General features: G+C 38.4%; 1 long non-coding RNA gene across 1 annotated transcript in view; it reads left to right on the forward strand.

The window, feature by feature from the left end:
• The window catches only part of LOC111922722 (uncharacterized), a 34,428-nt gene that overhangs the window by 5,882 nt on the left and 8,661 nt on the right, over positions 1-19,885 (forward strand). The window contains exons 2-4 of the long non-coding RNA XR_002860670.2: positions 6,306-6,640; positions 7,575-9,464; positions 13,134-13,214. This is a non-coding gene — a long non-coding RNA (uncharacterized LOC111922722). The remainder of the gene's footprint in view (positions 1-6,305; positions 6,641-7,574; positions 9,465-13,133; positions 13,215-19,885) is intronic.

A 19,885-nucleotide genomic window follows, 5' to 3' on the forward strand; every position in this document is an offset into this window, starting at 1 on the left:
AGTCCTGTGCTGCCTGTCATATCACAGACATGTCACATATATGGAGTTTCAGTAAAAAAAACACATCAAATAATCTGCCAGCAAGTGATTCCATGAAAATATTTTGCAAGAAAACTTCTATTTTGTCAAAAACTCCCTAAAATACTGTCAAAATATTTTTGAAAGTTAAAGAAACTTTGTGTCAATTATTTAATTTTAAAAATCAGAGCAATAATTTTGGAAGGGAGCCTGGAATTAAGCCCTGTAATAAAACTAAGTTAATATTTCTAAATATATAAGTTTCATTTTTAACAGATCATCAGCTGTTCAATAGCAATTTTGACCATATCTGGCTTCAGTATTTTAGAGCAAAGGCTTTTGATCTTTATCAGCCCCAGAAAAAGTGGGGAAACTATCGAAATAAGACACGGAATAAAAAAATGGCATGTAGCAAACCAGTAAAAAAAGATGTGTTAATTTGTAAGGAAATTATTTCTTATGTATTCTATTATGTGATAATGTCACTAGGCAAACATAACTCATTAAGTACAGCATAAGTCAATAATAAAGCTCTACAAAGCATTGCAATACTATGCAAACAGGAAAGACAAAATAATTGGAGTTTTCTGTTGGTTTTTGTTTTATGGCATTGTTTTGTCTTATTTCACTTTAAAGCAACAAAGTCGGGTTGGAGGTTTTACAGTATGATTTTATTCTAAGAACCTTTGTTTACTCATTTTCCCAGGCACATATTTCTCATTCCAGTAGCAGTTCTCATGTCTACGTGAGTTGAAAGCCTCAAGGCTGAGGTTTGGGTTTTTCCTCACGTCATAAGGAAGAAGGGAAAGCAACCAGTTGGCAAAGGAGGCACCAATTCCCCACATGCTTTTGTTTTAAATGTCAAAAATATTCACAGATTGATAAGCAAACGTCACCTTGTGATTGTACTTGAGCTAGCTGTATTTAGGCAGTTTTCTGACAGTGTACTCTTTAAGGGGGTCAGTCTGAAGACTTCACTCTGTAATGCTTTTTAGAGTGTTTATTGATTTTTCTGCTCTCTTCTCAGCATTTGGAGTTTATCCTGATGCTCATTTTTCTCCTTTCCAATGAACTAGTTAAGAAAATGATCCTACTGTGTCCCAAGCTGTGTTAAATGAATGGGGTAAACCCTTTTAAAAATAGAAGGAAACATTTTCTTTCCTGCAGGTTTGAGTACAGCAATTAGTCACTTTGTAACAGTGTGTACCACCATACTTCCAGACTGTCTAGGTAACAATATCCCCTGCAGAATACATCCTGAGCTTCATCTTCCTACAAATATTGGAAGAAAAATTGCTATTCACTTTAGAGAACTCTTTGTATTTATGAAGCTGATTATTCATTTCCTAAAGTCCACTTCATACCAACCTGAGCTTTTTCCATTACAGTTCTTGAAGATTACTAACTTCATTCACCCTATTGGGACGAGTCTGTGTATATTACTATATATATTTGTAAGGAAAAACAAAGAAACTTCAACCCATAGCCTTCTTAAGAAAATAAGAACAATTCCTAGTTTCCCTGCCTGCCACATTCTAGCCTGATGGTTATTAGCTCCTGTATCTGCATTAATGAATATGGCATTTTTCTGTTTCCTGCATTAAACTACCGAATCATCTTTCTATGCCTGATTAAAAAAACAACCATATTTCATTAGGTTGAGAGGTGCAATAAATAGGTGCAACCAAGTGACTTTTAGGGTTTGAATTTAAAAAGGCATGTAGGAATATACGCCCCCATGGCTGTTAAAGCATTGGTGAGTTTTAGGCTTGTAAATGTCTGTGAATCCAAGCCTACATTACATGCTCCCAGATGCTTGTATTAGAGGAAGCTGTAGAATTTCCAAGTGTGGTTTATTACTACCAATGTTGAACTGCTAGCAGCTGAGTTACAAAGGGATCAGCCTGGAGCTGCAAAGATTTGCCAGTTCTTAGGTGTGTGTTTTAGCAGGGGAACCACATTTGACTCCTACGTGCAGGAGTGTTTCATTGTCCTGAGGCAGGGTAGTTTTTCTGTAGGTAACTTCTTATGTGTTTTACTGTTCAAATATTTCTTAAACATAAAATCTAGTGGGTTAGAAACTAATCTCAACATTTCCTTCCTTCTGAACATCTGTAGCAATTAAAAGCATATTCTAGGAGAATCAGGCTCCCAGAGACAGAAATAACTACACACGAGCGATACAATCAGGTAGTAACTGGAGCCTTTGAGAATGAGGTTTGTTGACTCCATTTCTTGGGTTTCCTCTGTGTGATTAGATCAGCTCTAAACTGAGAGCCTGTGTAGCCATATCCTGTGTTTCCATTTATAATGTCAGATAACACCTTCCATCTCAGGATGTCTGTCCCCGCAGATATATTTTTGGTATTCTCTGAGGCAGAAAAGGGTTATAATCCGCATTTCATAGAGAATAAAATATGGAAATGTAAACAGACAGAGATGAAGCATTTTGCCCAAGGTTATAAGGAAAAAATCTACCCTGTTCAGGAATATAAGACAGATATTCTCTTTTTCTTATACTTTAACTAACTCTGGTTCCTTCCTACTTAGAATGCTTTCAATGCTTTTAAATGCTGCAATTATCCTTTGACTGCTTTCTATTTAAAGACAGGGATAAATACTCAGCACTTCTCTCGAAGGCACAACAGCAGCATATATTTGTTAACAGATTGTTCAGGTTTCTGAAACCTCCTGAAGAAAGAAGTCATTATCTTTCTAGGGCCAATATGGAGTTGAAAGTCAGGAAACCCTCTTATCCTCAGTAAAAGAAAAAATAGTTAATGCTATATTCCAGATAATTTAGAAAGAATAGTTTTTCTCATGAAAATTGAAATTCACTGGATTGTGATTACAGTTATCACTATTGCTTTATGAGGGGGAGAGAGTATAATAACAGTGGCATAATCTTTATGTAAAAGTCTTCTAATAATCTAGTTTAGTAATGTCTTTTTTCTAAAATGAGCTGCTGGAAATCTGAAGAAATGAAATTTTCCTTCCTTTGTTTCTGATTTCTTAGAGAACTGCATGGTGAGCATTATTGTCCTGCTTTATAGGGACACTGTGAGACAATATGTGATCAAATAAGCCAACAAAACAGAGTCCAGTCCAGGAAACTATGCAGGTTCATTTCATTTCCCAGTCACTTCCTCTGCTGGACAGAAACACAACACAAACCAGACAGAGCTGTTTATCAAACCATTAAGATGGAAAACATCACACTGAGTCATTCCAACACAATCTGCTTCACTGAATAGAGAAAGAATTTCAGCAGCAAACCTTATATAAGCTAATACTTGAAAAATCAATTTTAGATGAAAACTGTACTTTTTCCTCAATTGTCTAATATAATGTGAGGCATCTAAATTCAGTTATGGGCAACTTAGTATTATTGCCTAGTTATATTTGCCTAAGGGCAAATGTTTATGGTGGGAGGACTTCACAATTTTTCCTGTTTACTTGGGGGTGCAGCATTACTCACAAGTGGGCCCCACATGTTGCCTACCTCTGCATGGAAAGAGGGGCATAAGGAGGAGGCTCCTGGGTGCCCAAGGATTGTTAAAATATGGAGCTGGGAAATCTGGAGGCTTATGCTTGTCAGAAGTGACTCTGGGTGTTGTATGTCAATGTCGTTCTAATTCCAGATGACAGACTCCACATATCTTCATGTAAAATTAATGTAATAAGGGAACTATCTATGTTAATAAGTACTGGCTCAGCTAATATATTGTGTGCATCTGGTAATCATAAATTTTCTGTCATTTTAATCCCCTATTCCATTTTGAGGATAAATTACTCATTGTTTGGAAATGGGCAAAATTGTCTAGAGAAAGTTAACATGTTTACAACTCTCAGCTGAAAATGATGGAAAGAGCAAATAATCAGCAAACTCTGGATTTCTGATAAAACCAAGTTGTTCTTCTACAACGTAATATAATTTTAAAAATGAGGTCGTTTGACTGCATGATAAGAACAAGTTATAGACTGCTGGGAGAGATCTCCCCCGGTGAGTTCTCCAGGTTATATTTCTATCCGTGTTAGCTTCAGAAGATGCAGCTGAACAACTGCAACCTGAGAACACAGGAGTACCACAGCAGAAATGAGACAAGCAAAACACAAATGCTGAGACGTGGCATTTAGTAAAACAAGCATCAGAGCCTGAATCTAATATTCTGCTACTATGAAGAGCAGAACAGCACTAAAACAAGTCAGAGCTCAGGTTTGATCTCAGAGAGTCCTTTTCTCTGCTTGACAAGGCGTGTTATCGGTAAGCTGCGCTATAAACTTCCTACTGCTGCTAGTCATCATGGAACAGTGAGGTTGGTCGTGTTGCTGTATTTGTTTTGTCGTAAGGAGAATGGCTTACGAGCATGAAATCAGGTTTATCTGGAACATCCAACTGACGTGATCAGTCCGGAGGCCGTTCTTTTGGGTCTGCAGAAGACTTGCACACAAAAGATCAGAGTGCTCCGTAAAAGAGTGTTTTCAGCCCATCGCCATGCCCGGAGCCGGCGGCAGGTGTCACTGCAGAAGGCGCAGACAAAGCGGTGGCGGTTCCCCAGCCGCGCTCGCTCCGGCGCCGTCAGTGCCCTGCGGGGCTCCGCTGTGACAGCCCGGCCACGGGCTCGGGGCTCTGCACCAGCTGCCGTCAGCTAACTGCAGCGCTACCTGCCTATCGCCAGAGACGGAGAGAAGGGCACGTACCCCCGAGTTAGGAAAGGGTATTCTCTCCTGTATTCTTATTTGAATGTGGACTGCAGATCACTTGGGATCTTCTCTCACTTGGGAGAAGGGGCTGTTCAGTTCTGCCTTGCTGTCACAGGATGCATTAACTGTTCAGCACTTATTCCTGCTTTCTGCCTGCTCTGACTGGTGTTGTTTGTGCACATTCTAGACACGGTCCGGACTTGCCCAGAAACCAAACTAACTTCCTATGCACACCCCAGGGCATGGGCTCTTCCCAAAGCTTTTGCTCAGGCAAACGCTTCAGCAGCAGTTCAGTTCTGCAGGTTCACACTTGATCATTTCAGCTGTTAAAAAAACCGTGTGGTGCAGCGCAGAGATACCTTTCTTTCCTTTCTACAATTGTCCATCTAAGGGAGGAATACATCATCATCCCCTCATGACTGGCCCAGAAACTAAGTCCCGTACTTTTCTCACAGCTGGCAAAGCTAGCCAGGCAGAGCAGACTGAGGTCCAGGGAAAGTTCAGTGAGATTGCTCTGAAGCTTAGAAAGGGGTATATTGGAAGAGGGAAAGATCTTCCATCTGTACAGCTTGCTCAGGGATCTGCATTACCCAGTCCCACCAGCCAAATCACTGCTTCTAAGGCAAAAGACAGATTTTTGTGGTGATCACTAAGCAATACAACACCACCTGGGGATAAGGGATATATGAACATAATAAAGCAGGTCATTCTACAAAGTGTGCTACTCTCAGTGTCCCTGTAAAAAACACAGAGATCATATGAGGTATAGCTGCTAAGAGTCAAAACAGCTAGGATGTAGTTTTTGTACTGTCAGCGCCCCTCCACACTATCATCTCCTAGAGAAACAGGAGCTGATGCTATCCCTCTTCACATCTTCTCTTCCAAAACTTCCCCGGCCTTCTGAGCAAAATCTCTGGCTTACAAAATATCAGATTGAATGCTTCATAAATTCATACGAGAATAGTAAGCTTTCTTGCACCAGAGGAGTGGTTTGAGCTGTTTTGTCTCTGTGACTCTCACTCTTGGGGCACTAGCTTCCCACATTTCTGAGGGTTTGCCTCGACAGACTGCTGTTGGACCACACATGTGTTCTGCATGCCCTTGTGTTCTTCTCCCTGAAGGCATTAAATATGGAGCAGCCCCATCTGCCGTTCCGTTCTTTTGCCATGTATACTCCAGAATAACAGGACTCTGTAGCAGTGGGGGAGGAGAACAGCTTGTGAAAAGAGAACAAACACAAAAATAAATTTTGTAGAATTAAAATTTGTTCAGAATCCAACAAATTATCAGGGCTGTCTCAGCAGGTATATGAGATTTTAGCTTGTGATATCAGTGCTGCTCAGGAGAGACAATAATGCTCAGAATTTAAGTAGAAAGAGGATGTTCAGCTTCAGACACTGAAAAAGATCCCTTCTAATTGTAGAAAACACAGAACTGTTCACCTACATCTCTTAGATTCCTGATAAAATGACTTGCTGCTTAGACTGGGTTGATCCCTTGAGTCCATAAGCACATCATGTCCTAGTCCTTTAGGGAGCCACAAAGGAGCAACAGCTAATCAAATTTCGTTTTTTTTCTCCTAGATGAACAAGTGCATGAGAGGGCATGATGCTGTCAAGCATGCCAGAGGAACTGAGTTAAATCAAAAAGGCACAATGTCACCCTTGGGAGAACAGGAGGAGGTATGCAGAACACCTTTCGCTGCTGTGGTGCACGAGAGCCTGAGGTTGCAGCGATGACCTTCGGGACACCCTGCAAGATTCAACTGCTTACCCAGCTCTTCTCTGCAGGTGTGAGGAAGGGTCCTATGATTTATTGTGTATTTTTTGTTGAGGCTGGTGATTCTTTGGTGTGTGTAGTTCATTCACAGGATGAAATGGGTCTATGAAAAATCAAAGTGCATCATTGCTTTCAGATGGTAAGTTCCATCTTGTCAGTTATAGCAATTTTTTTTTTTTCCCTAAAGATAAAAAACAGAAGTGCATTTTATAACTTTTGGGCTATTATTCAAAAATTTCTTTCTGTCTCATGTCTTTTTGTACATACTCCTTAGAAACATGAATAAACCTGTGGAAAAATCTTGATAATATATTGGAATGTGATCTGTAAGATCATAATTAAATTAATATATTTATATTTTTACTAATAATAGACGTGACTTAAAATAAAAACATAGAGAATTCAGTTGTCTGCTATGATTTACATTAATCCATAAGTATTCAAAAGTGGTCATAAATTGCAGAAAAATAATAAAATGCAGTAAAAATAAAGGAATTAATACGAATTATCTAACATAAAAAATGCATTATTTATTATACACTATATTTTTCCTATTTTGAAAACATATCATCCAGTCAAGAAGCAAGTACATAGCTTAGATGATTAGTTACATACACCAGAGAATGAATATCAAGATACAGAGTAAAAGAATATTCATATACTGAATGCTGTTTGGTAGAGAAAACAAAACACAAATATTACAGCAAGCTGATTAGGACCTTCCAGAGCTCATTACAGAAATGCACTAAACAACAGTTAGTTTTGTTTACTCTACAATACAAAAAACTGGCATTAATTTTGGATAGATATTTTTCACCATTATTTACTCAACCAGATCATGCATTTTTGGAGGCACAAGCAGATTTAACTTGAACACTTCAAACAGAATTAAATGTAAATGTCACTTAAAGAGTCCTTAAAACATCTTACATCAGTGTAACTGAGATCAATTTTAGGTACAGCTGTCAGCTAAATAAAGGAAACAAAATTATTGACAGTTTACTTTGTAGTTCAAGTTCATTTTCTGTTGACTTTGTTGTCATCTGTGCATGATTGCTGCTTCTCTTTTCCAGAATAGAACTGTTCTGTTCCAACGTCTTTTGTGCTCTAAGATGCCAGTGTAGAGCTTCAGTATTTGTTCCAGTAAACAGATTCCTCCAGCTCAATAACACTTTTTTCTCGGTTTGTTTGATGAGGCCGAGGTCAGGAAACAAAAGGATTTTGTTCTCCGGATACTGGATATTGCATTGCTAGAGTTGCTTTCAGCAGTCTTTTGTGTTCTCCTGTTTCAAACTTAGATGAAATAAAAACACTCCCACTGTTGTTCACAGTCACGTTCTCCTCACTGGTATTCTACAGCACTTTTCCCCATAAAATATGTTTCTACCCAATATGACTTTCCAGAAGTTCAGTTTGAGTTTAGTAATATTTGAAACAGGATCTCTGTGGCCTGTACCAGAGGGGGGAACAAAGGTTGTGCACAACTCCAGACTTCATTTGGTTCTCAGTTGCTTCCTGCCTTTTGTCTAGTGACACACATTTCACAAAGGAATACAGACACCTCAGACACCTTCTCCACCTGCAGCCCATGAAATTTTAAAGACACTTTTAGCCTCTTTACTTCCCCTTATCATGGAAATACAAGCCTTCAGGAAAAAAGTGGAACACACATCTAGGGGGAGAAACTATTTAGCTATCTTACTATAGCCTGCCCACATCCAATGGTATCTGAACTCATCCCCACAGTGTGTGCACATGCTTCCGATACAGCCCAGACCACACCATGGATAGGCCCCAGTATGTACTTGTTATCTAACTCTTTGTGATGTCTGGTTTGCCAAGCACTCTATTTAAAGGTATTTATCTGGAAGCAATTATTTTAATACCCTGAGAAACTGCCTGTTAGGATAGATAGAACCATACTTTCACCACAGTGATGCACAAAATTAAATCCATAATAATTTTAAGCAATATTTTGATATTTCCTATACTTAAAAGACACAGCTTAACACTAACTGAAAAAACACAAAAACACAGTCAAAGGCAACACCACCAACTAAAGCATTTGTTTAATTTAATAATAAAATTAAAACTTTAATTTTTAAAAACATTTGACAATAAAGAACCATCACAATTTAATACATAGTTTCTCTTCACAAATACCATCTCCTTTTCCCATTACAGTTTGACAATGGATTACTTGTCTGCTGGAAGTAATTATATTATATTCTTATTTCAGCTGATTGCAAGCAAACCTTTCCATAAAATTCTTGACAGGAATTCTGTCCAAAGAAGCCTCTGTAGCAATGATGTCAGGTGTAGCTCTGTGCTAAGAGAACTGTGCAGAGTATGCATTGCATGCCCTGAGGAACAGCTGCCTGCACACCAGTGGAGTTCTCAGAGGGCTGCTCTGTCTCTGGACAGCACAGGAGTTATCCCAGGGAGCTTCAGCAGCAGCACTCCCCCTTCCCACAGGATGAGCACTGCTCACATCCCGAACTGCCCACACAGCTGAGGACTCAGGACAGCAAACTTCCTTTACATTCAACAAGCCTACTATATATTTGGACAATCTGCTGTGTGTATGTTTCTGCTGCAATGTTCTGTTCATGATATGATTGTGACAAGACAAATTTAAATGGACAGTTACAATAATCCATTACCATTTATTTTCAGAAATTTTAGCAGATGTGTGTTTTTTGCATAGCCTTTTCATAACAAAACAGATTCATAATCTTATGCTCCCCTGCAGGCAAAGATCTTCTGTCTGAAAAACATCACTGGCTTCTAATTGGAGAAGCAGGCAGAAAAGAGAGGAACATTTTAATTACCTTTCGTAAAATACTGTATCCTTGTATCAGTCTTGAGATCAGCAAGGTACTTGGGGAATATGTCCTCTTAGACACTCATCAGCTTCTCTATCACAAGATTTATGGTCTCTCTCCTTAATCTCTACAGTTGAGGTATGTCAATCTTTTACATACATCAGTATATAAAAGTGTGGATTGATTAATAATGTAATTTATCAGAAATCAAAAAGCACAACAACAGAGCCTTTTTTGTCTTTCCCAGACCTTTCTTTTGATATGCATGCTAGCCCATAGCATAAAAGTCTCAGCATTCCACATCACTAGAAATGTACTTCTTCTCACATGAATTTTCAGACTGTTGTGCTGAATAACATAGGTGAAAAGTTATTTTAGGGTTTGAAATTTTCATGTTCTGAACAGCCATTGTGTGCATGCAGGAGAAAAAGCAAAAAAACTGACCAGTTAAAATACCATTGCAGGTAAAAGTTCAGGAAGGAATTATTTCTCCAGATTCTCCCTGTAAAAATTAAAATACATTTTTCTGGATATGTATTATACTATTATTTTAACTATTTGTATATACTTATGTTTCACTAATAGGAAAAGTAGGCAAGAATATGGACAATGAATTAAAAGACCTTTAGTTAGAGGTCATGGACAGACCAGTTTTGGTGACTCAGACACAATATGGTCAAGTTTATTTACTGTTAGGAAGAGCTTCTCATTTGATTCACATAGTCAAGAGCCATCTTTATATAAAGTCCTTGGCCATTTTCCTGGGAATGCACAACTGCTGCCACAAAGGCTCTAGCTACATACCACACAAGTTGATTTTAACATTTTATGGCACTGGGACTCTACCTCAAATTGTTTCACAGTCCACATTTAATCCTGAATCAACTCTGTGTGCTTCAGCATAGTTTCTATCCCTAATGCAAAGGATGGATATGGGACATTTTGTTTGATTGAAATTCTGCTGTGACCTAATCCTCCTGAAAGGAATACCTCTTAAGATAGACAAGTGTCCTGGAGTCTCCACTTGCATTCCTGTCCTTACAGATGTCTGTCTTCTGCAGCTTGGCCCTTGCTGCTCACTGACAGCCCTGATTAGAGGCTGGTAGAGCAACACCACTGTTGCTCCAAGGACAGTGAAAACACTTGCACAATTGATTGTTAATTATATGCTTGCATTTCCTGGGAATTCTTTAGAAAATAACCTTGGACCAAGACATCCAGCATTGTGAAAACAACAACACACAATATCAACCACATATAAATGCATTTCTGGGATTCCTACAAACTTCTTAGCTGGTAAACTACAGTCATACTTTTGTCTTTTCAGAGCTAAGACAAGATTGGTTGAAGTACCATTAGGTTTTAATTGAAAAGTAAAAGTACTTGAGTAAATCAAGGCATTGCTATGGATAGGCTTTAACTGTCATGAAATGTTGTACAGGTATTTTTTTTTCCACCGTCATGATGAAGGCGGATGGTACTAATGGGGTAGGCTATGAGAAGAAAAGATTTAAAAGTCCTTTACCCCATCCCAATAAATCTGCCTCTGACAGATATGAACAGACAATCTCTAACTTAAAGAATTAATAAAGCATGCTGTAAAAATGCATGTGTATTTATAACATGCCTGTTTGGATCTGCAAACTGAGTAAAGTCAAATAATGATTCAAACTGCCAACAGAAGAACCTTTGCTTAAGTTTCATTTTGAAATACATCTGAAAACAGTCAGTACCAGTTAGGATTTCTTAACTGCCAGGGGTGACAGGTATCTATTATTGATGGAAAAGATGAGCTGTGGCAGAACCATCTCTTAATATGGAAACACTGATCCACATTTCATTGATATAGAATGAGAACTGCTCATACAAAATGAAAATGTCCTGCTCCAGCTTCTACAAACCTGAACCCAATAGAAAGATATTGCATTAAATTAATTTTGAACACCTTCCCACTACTATTATGATAGGATTTTGAAAGAATATACATCTATCCTATATGTTTTGGAAGACAACATATTAAATCCTCTTCTGAACTATGTATTCCTTCCTATCTTGGCCACATGAAAACACACACCCACAGTACTCTAGGGCTGTTACATTACTCAGAAATACTTACCTCAGTCTAAAAATAGAAGCCTATCAGTGAGAATAACTATTTTATTATTAGAACCTAGAGGAAAATATAATTCATCTTACACAGTTCTAATCTAACAGTGATTTTAGTCTTCTGTCTTAAAATGTAAACTAACAATATTTCTTAAATTTGCAATATTTTATGCAATAAATCTTATTCAGTGATGTTATTCATTAACTTAGCTTAACACCAGTACAAATCCACTTTCTGAATGACCTTATTTAATGTCACTGTAAATGTGGTGAAAGAAGTTGTCAACTCAGCACAGATTACTTGTAAGACTATGTGGAAATTCTTCAAAGGATCAGGTTGTTCTTTTCCACTAAAGGAAAAATTCTGTCATGGGAGTCAGTACCTGCAGGAGTTTCCCCAGGTTAAATACTTTCTATCTTCTTCTGAAATAATAGCAGTACTGCAGGTTCTAGCTCTGAGCTTCCACAGGAGTCTGGGGAGCCCAGTGAGATCTTATAAGAGCTGTATGTCTTCTTGTTGCTTGTCTACTCCTAAAACACAGTTAAAAGTACCAGCTGTCCACTATAGATATCTGTATAACTGCATGTCTTTGAAAACTTCTCAGTGTGGAAAAGATAGCAAAGGAAAAAAATACATCATATGGCAATTTTACAGACCACTGTCCACTCTTTACTAGGAACAAGGTAAAACACATTATCTTTTTCCTCTAAAACCAGATACTAATGATAAAAGTTTAGCCAAATACAGATTAACTTGAGGAGTTAATTTGGACTTTGAAAAACTAAATTTAATTATTTGTGCAAATCTTGTCCAGTTAGCCCATCATAGTATCTTGAGATTCAGTTTTTTATCTAGAATCTAACTGTCAATATATGAGTAGCAAAGCATCCATGTTTCAGAAAGAAAATCCACATATTCATTATACAAGATTGTTTGATAGTCTTACAAATCCGTATCAGCAAACTGAATGCACATCACTGAATTTATTGAACTGAAATGAAGGTGACCGTAACTGTTATTCTGGTAACTCCTGCACCTAAAATTCTAACAAAGAGGAGAAAACCCTTTCTGGAGCTGTTGCCATAGAATGTCAACATTTCTTGCACAGGGCTTCTGATCCTAAAAAGTGCTATTTGAGTGCTCAAATTATGTTAATTAGATTTATTCATGTACTAAACAGAGAAAATGTTTAAGAGGGGAAAAGAGAACCATATCATGTGAATATAAAATAATTAGCAAGATTAGTGGTGGCTGTCATTAGTAGCAGGTGTTAAATGGTTTCAAGCAGAGCGATGTCTTGAATATTTAATTTAATTCCTCTTTTACATTATGTTTATGATTTCCTATTCACCTTTACTCAAAGGCATTGCAAAAGTCAGTTGAGACGCTTCTGTGCCATGAGGTGTATAGAACAGGTACGCTATTACAACTCTAGCATGATTTGTGTTCAACTTTAAATCAAGATTGCAATCACTTGCACTTAAAGGACATGTAGATATGGCACTTAGGTACATGGCTTAGTCATGAAATTGGCAGTGCTGAGTTAATGGCTGAAGTTGATGAACTTTAAAAAGTGTCTTCCAACCTAAAAGATTGGTTCTATGACTTGATTACATCTAGTAGCATTCCAGAGTAGCAATCTTACCTCTAAGAGTTACAAGGATTTACAGAAATTTTCTTGGATTGTGTTACTGTTTAAGATGATCAAGACTGGAGGAGTTTCTCAGTGCATGGAAATACAAGTTGCCCTGGGATGTCACGAAGGTGCACTAACTCACAGCGTAAGTAGAATGCCTTAAATCAGGGAGTAACTTGAAATGGTTTAAACCAACTTTATGTATGTGACATACAAATATCTAGATCATAAACCTGTATGATTGTATGCTTCTCAATACCTAACATATATCTGTATGATACACAGGTAAACTAAGTTTATATTAGGAAAAAAGGCTAAAGCGGTAAATATCAGCTAAAACAACAGGCAATGCACTGACATTTAGCATAATTTAAAATGCAAGAAGAAAAAAATCTACTTAAAACTCAGTTGAAGCAGAGCAAATATTTGAAATTCTGTTCTATACAGTAGTCTCCTTTAAAGGCTTAAATGGATATTCCTATGAATTAGAAGTAAAAATGAGTACTTAGTTAAAATGTACAGTCAAATTGTCAGTTGTCATTGCATCATAATATAAAATGAATTAGCATTTCACCATTTTGGCATAGCCTTCCTAATTCCTAGATTTTTTAAACTGACACAGATGTCTATAGAAAATGATTCATGCTAGGCAGTGGCATATGAGCTGTAATGGACAGAATACAAAAAATAATTTTATTGAAGTAAATTTTTGCATTAAAGTATTATTTTTGCACTAAAGTACTATTTTTGTATTAAAGTATTATTTTTGTTGCCTTTGCCATTGTGCTGTCTTTTCAATGAGTATGACAAGTTCTAAAAAATATATCCCAGAAAAGAAAAATTTTTTCATGGATGAGGCATTCGATCTTTTTATCTTACTAAAAACAATAGTCCAAATAACCATGTTTATTTGTCCTTAAAAACCCCACCATTCTCTCAAATGTTCATATATATTTGATAGTACAAGACTGATCTGACTTTATTAAATAATTGCATTTGATATTAGATACAAAACTAGTTGACATTACATAACAATAGATGTGATTATTTCTAACTCTATGACATATATATTTTCAAATGCAATACTTTTCAAATATTAGGAAACTAACCTTATCCATCTGAAATATGGTTGTTTTCAGCCTTTATAATGGCCCAGATTACACATTTCTATGGCAACAATATAAATGTTCTCTATTAAAAAAAAAAATCACAGTTAATATAGAAGTTAAAGATATCTTAGTCTATACCTGTTATGCATATTATAGGGCTTCTTTTACATGAAACCGATTTTAAATACAATCTTCAGTGATCTAAATATCTATTGACTTCTTCAGTAGAAAAATCAGTGCTGACAGTGTGAAGTTACTTTGAAAATGGCTTTAACCTATACTTACCCTGGAGGTTTATACCCTTTTGGGATTCAGCTTCTTCTGAAGTAATGCCAGGAATTCAAATATGATAGATTTGGTCTTCTAATATCAGCCAGGCACACAACCCAGGGAATAACAGATTTTACATATTCCATAAATACATCTCTTCCATAACTGAAGACAGGGAACTCCATGTTCCTAGTGTTAAATGTAGACAGTATTTTCTCCTGTACCAAAATCTGTTAGACTTGATTGTGAGAGCAGGGATGCATTTATGTGAAGGTGCAGGAGGGAAAAAAAAAGATATTATGAGAGGTTTAAAAGCAATATTTTTCACTTTCAATAATTATGGAATTAATAACATTAATATCAACATCAATATCATTAAATGCATTGTGATCAAAGAATGTTGGCCTAAAAACCTCTGGCCAAGGTTACAATTTGTTGCACAGAGGATGCTGAGACAGGGTCACCTGCACAAAGTGTTGCAGTCAGGGACAATTACTCACAGCTGGTGGCTTGCACTACTTCTCATGTCGAGTGTTACTTTTTGAGGAGTGAGAAGGAAAACCGATAAAAAAAAACTGACTGAGAAGAGGAGGCATGGCAGATCCCCCGATGAGCGCTCTCCCCTGGGCAGCTGGTACTGCCGCCATCCCGCTTTCCTGCAGGGATGCCCTGGGTGACCTCGGGACCTGCCCCAGGCCCTGTCACATTTGTTGTTTCTGTGGACAATGTGATTAGGCTGTGCAGGGAGTGCTCTGTGCTGACTGTTCTGTGCACTCCCTCGTGGGTCTCCTCGGGTCAGCCAGACACCACAATGCGGGGCAGACAGGAGAGGGAAGGGTCAGTCTCGGCCACTGCTGGTCACTCCTCAGGAGCAGCACGGCCACCGCAGCGCTGTGTCTGCTGGGGTGAGGCTGTGCCAATAGCAGCCTGAGAACAACCATGGGGGCCAGCAAGGGAAAAGGACTGGGGCTGGGGGACGGCCTGGGGGCAGGAGCACCCAGCTGGGAGGAAAGGCAGTGTCCAGAAGGCCAACACAAGACCCTTACTTAGCAACAGAGAGGGGAAGGAACCCACGGTGCTGTGCAACACTGAGCAACACAGATTATATAAAATAACAGTCTATCTACACATTGCTGCAAATTCTAAAGGTTTTTTACATCCACCTTACATGATATAATATATATATATAAGCTAAACTTCATAAAACACTTGTGCTATCCTTGACTGCACTGAATTCACACGTTCCATCACAGTCATCTTTCCATATCCCTCCCAACCTAAGTCAGAAACATACCCGCTTTCTGTCTACCCATGCTAAAATCAACACAAAATACATTGCCTCATTTTCCTAGACTGAGCAAATTCAGCACCTTTCCTCAGAGGCACAAGGAACATGTAACACCACTCTGTCTCTTCTTTTGTGATATGTCAGTGCTCCTTAATAAAATGGCAGAATTCAAAATGATTTCTGGTTCAATGAAAACAGATGTAAAGAATTAACAGCCAGTTCACATTTATTTCTATATCTCATAGAAGTGTTTTAAATTAATGTACTTCAGAAAAATGAAAAATAATCATGAGACACTTCAAGATGGATTATTTAGGTGTAAAACATTAGCCTAAGGTTTGGCATGCCACAGTTTGTTTATATTCTGCCTTAAAGACTTCATCTATAACCTGCAATAATTCATGTGGAGACAAAATCCCAAAGGAGCTCAGTGCCTGACTCCCATGGGATCTGGTCTGAATTCTGCTGTTTATACCTGTATTATCCCATAGGACAGAGGGTGGGCTAACAGCCAGAATATTTCCTGACAGAGTTTTGTTCCTTATCTGCCTCGCTCAGTAGCTGGTCTGTGACCACCTTGCTCAAAGGATGAGGCTGCATGGAATCCAGAGACCTGCAGACCTCAGCTGTCTGTGCCATATGTGATGTAGGGCCACTGCAACTTCCACATCAATCACACATTCCTTGGCTGACATGTCCATTCTCCATCAGCCACAGGGCACGCCGAGAAGGGCTGTTGCTGCATATTGTCATGGACACAGCCAGGATGCAGAGGTACCAGCATATCCAGCTGCACTTGGGGTTCTCCCAGTCAGTGTCTACAGTGGAAATGTCTGCATATAGACAGGTGTCTACAGGGAAACACATCTGATCATCTGAAAGCCTCCCTGAGCTCCCTGCCTATGGTGTCTAGGTCTTCATTGATTATACTGGAGTTCATTCAGGTGAAAATTCTTTGAGTGCAGACACTGAAATGTAAGTCAAATTGCACTCTTAGATTTCATGCCATGGTGTACACTTGAAATTTTGAATCTTTGGAAAATCTGAAATAAAATCAAGGCATAAAACAACACAGAAAATGTACGACACGTGTTCTCAGTTCCCTTTTGCATATGAGGAGAAAAGTACTTCTTCTGCCTCACAGTGCTGTTTTATGACAAGAAAGACAAAAGATATTACAGCCAATGGTAAAAAAAAAAAAAAAAGTGTACTATTAAACTTCCTCTTTGACAGAAGGGACAAATATTTTAGGAAGACATTGAAATTTGTAGTATATTTTCTTAGTCGTTGCATGTTATGTAAAAATTTATATAATGCAGATTTGGATGAAAAACTATTGGTTACCACTTATCAATTTTTCCAGTAAAAGCCTGTTCTTAGGCAGATACAGTAGAGCCTAGTATTGTAGAATCACAGAGTCACAGAATGGGTCTGGTTAGAAGGGACCACAGGGGGTCATCTGGTCCAACCTCCCTGCCCAAGCAGGGTCATCCCAGAGCACAGGGCACAGGGCACAGGATTGCATCCAGGCAGTTCTTGAATATTTCCTGTGGGGGAGACTCCACCACCTCTCTGGGCAATCTGTTCCAGTGTACAGTCACCAGCACAGTAAAGAACTTGTTCCTCATGATCAGGAACTTCCTGTGCCTCAGTTGCTGCCCATTGCCTCTTGTCCCATTTCTCAGCACCACTGAGCAGAGCCTGGCTCCATCCTCTTGGCACCCTCCCTTCAGATACTGACAGACATCAGCAAAGTCCCCTCTCAGTCGCTCTTCCAAGGCTGAACAGTTCAGATGCTCTTGTTGACACTGCTAGGAGAGAAAAAGCTAAGCAGTCCAGCCAATTTCAATGCAGTGTGGATGGTATTTTTAGTACAATATGTGTTAATGCTGCTTGAACCTTTAATTACTTTCTTTTAGCCCATGTGCTTGTAATAAGATACTGAAGAGAAACCACTTTTTTTGTCTCTTGCTTTCTTGCCTAACACCCACTGGAAGACGCTGAGGTTTAGCATCTAAGTTTTTCGGATTTAATGTTTCCCTGTTAGAAATTTAGTGCTGTTTTACTCCTGAAACTGTTCTACTTGTATTCAGATTCCCTATGATTTCTAGTATCAACCAAAGGAAAGAGCCTATGGCCTATAGTATTCAAAGGCTCTTTAATCCCAGTCCTTTATACTCTGAATCAAATTTTGAAGATGAATTGTAAGAGATGTCATTACCATATCAAAGGTATTAATCAGAGATTCTTCAGAATTTCACTAATGCAATGTTGACCAAGACATATCATTTGGAGGAGGAAAAAGATGTCTGGATTTTTTTTTATCAATGTGTCTTTTGCAGTTTTGCCCATGTCTCTACTTAGGTCCTCTCTGCCCTTCTGTAAGCTCTAGACAAATTTCCCAATTTCCCTTCAATAAATTCAAAGGTTTTAGGGGTCCCTTTGATCTTGCCAGCACCTGGCTGAGCATAAAAGAGTGAATGCTTTGGATCCTAATTTGCATGTCAGCTATTCTGGCTTGACATATCAGGTAGTTTCAAGCTCACTCTGCCTTTGAAGCAACAGTGTTTGATTTTCTTTCATAGTTTAACTAGATATGAGCTGACAGATTAAACTTAGCCACAGAAGGGCAATCACAAGGATATAAATGTATTAGACCTCCTCTGCTTTGTGGAGTGTCTGGTTGATTTACTTTAAAAATTTCTTCAAGTGGGGCCTTACTTGAATTAGTGTGTTAATTCAATAGTGTGCAGAGGTGTGTCTGGTTTCCTTCTGTGTCATGTTGGAACTTTGCAGGAAATAGCAGATCCTGGTCCTGCTTGTTCAGGCAATCATTTACAGAATTACTCCTTCTGAATTGTCTGTAAGGGAACAGATAAAGAAAAGGAGAGATTCTGGCTCTCACAAGTACTAGGTTAATTACAGCTCTGACCTCTCCTGAGTACCTGTAGCCTTCACACAACTTTCCCTCTCTCTGTCTAGGCTTCAGGCTGCTCTTCCCATGCTCAATCTCAGTGACTTCAGCCTCTCTATACATATCTCATTCCTCCAATTCCTTTTTCTTTGGATGATAACACAGCAGTGCACATCACCTTCAGCATTTATAAGTAATAGAGCATGGTGGGCAAGAAAGTATGTAAAAGAGACAGAATTTAAACTAATGAAGATTTTGCACAGGTCATAGGTATTTTCCCATGTGGGGATCCTTCTGGTCTACTATTTTCTACCTCTTTCAGACCCTCCTCCTGCTCCGTCTGGGCAACATCAACAGCTTTCTTAGCACATAAACCAATTACCTCCCTATCAGTGGAAACCAACAAGGCACTGGAGGAGCATTAACCCACAACGAGGTTAGTTATTGCATTAGTAGTGTTCTTGGTTTTAATTATTTAAACCAGGCATATTTAGTTATGGTAAAGAATACTTGTCAATTTGTTACTTGATTAGGCCAAACTGCAAAGAGATGTACAAATCTCACGAAATTCCAGGCAGGGATTGTTACCCTGACTTTCTTGAAGAGTTTCTGTCCTGTATGATATCAACTGAAAACTGGCAAGCATAAAATCATACCCAACTGAGAGAGGAATGATGCTGAAAAGTCACAAAAGTTTAAATTACAGAAAAAAACCCAAAAAAACTAAAAGGAAATTTTGATATATCCTAACTTCCCTTCCCATTTTGGTTTACCATTGTAGTTTAGGACAATCTAAGAATTTGTTCACCTGTTGAAAAGAAGTTAAAAAATAAATTATCATGGTATTTGGTATATTCTGCAGCTGCTACAGCTGGAGTCCCCTACCTCACCCTTGTCAGATCTGGCCTGGAGCAGATCATAACAAAAGTAATCCGAGTGTGACAGACATCAAATTATGATATTGTTGATATCTACCTATCACAAGGAACTCATGTTCAGGGTTCTAAATATGACATAGAAGTGAAAAGAGCACTATTATGCTACTTTACAGCTACTTGTCCTTTACCACTAAACCAATGCTAAGTAGCTGAAGTCTGCAGGGATACACCTCCTGTTTGCAATGTGCTGTGCAGTTCCAGGCTGGTTTGATTTTTAAGATATAAATGTCAAGGGCACAAAAACTCAAGCATGATAAATCAATTGCCTCGTATGTGCCTGCATCAGATGTATGAACA

The sequence above is a fragment of the Cyanistes caeruleus genome, chromosome 3, assembly GCF_971803275.1.
Source record: "Cyanistes caeruleus chromosome 3, bCyaCae1.hap1.1, whole genome shotgun sequence".
NCBI lineage: Eukaryota > Metazoa > Chordata > Aves > Passeriformes > Paridae > Cyanistes > Cyanistes caeruleus.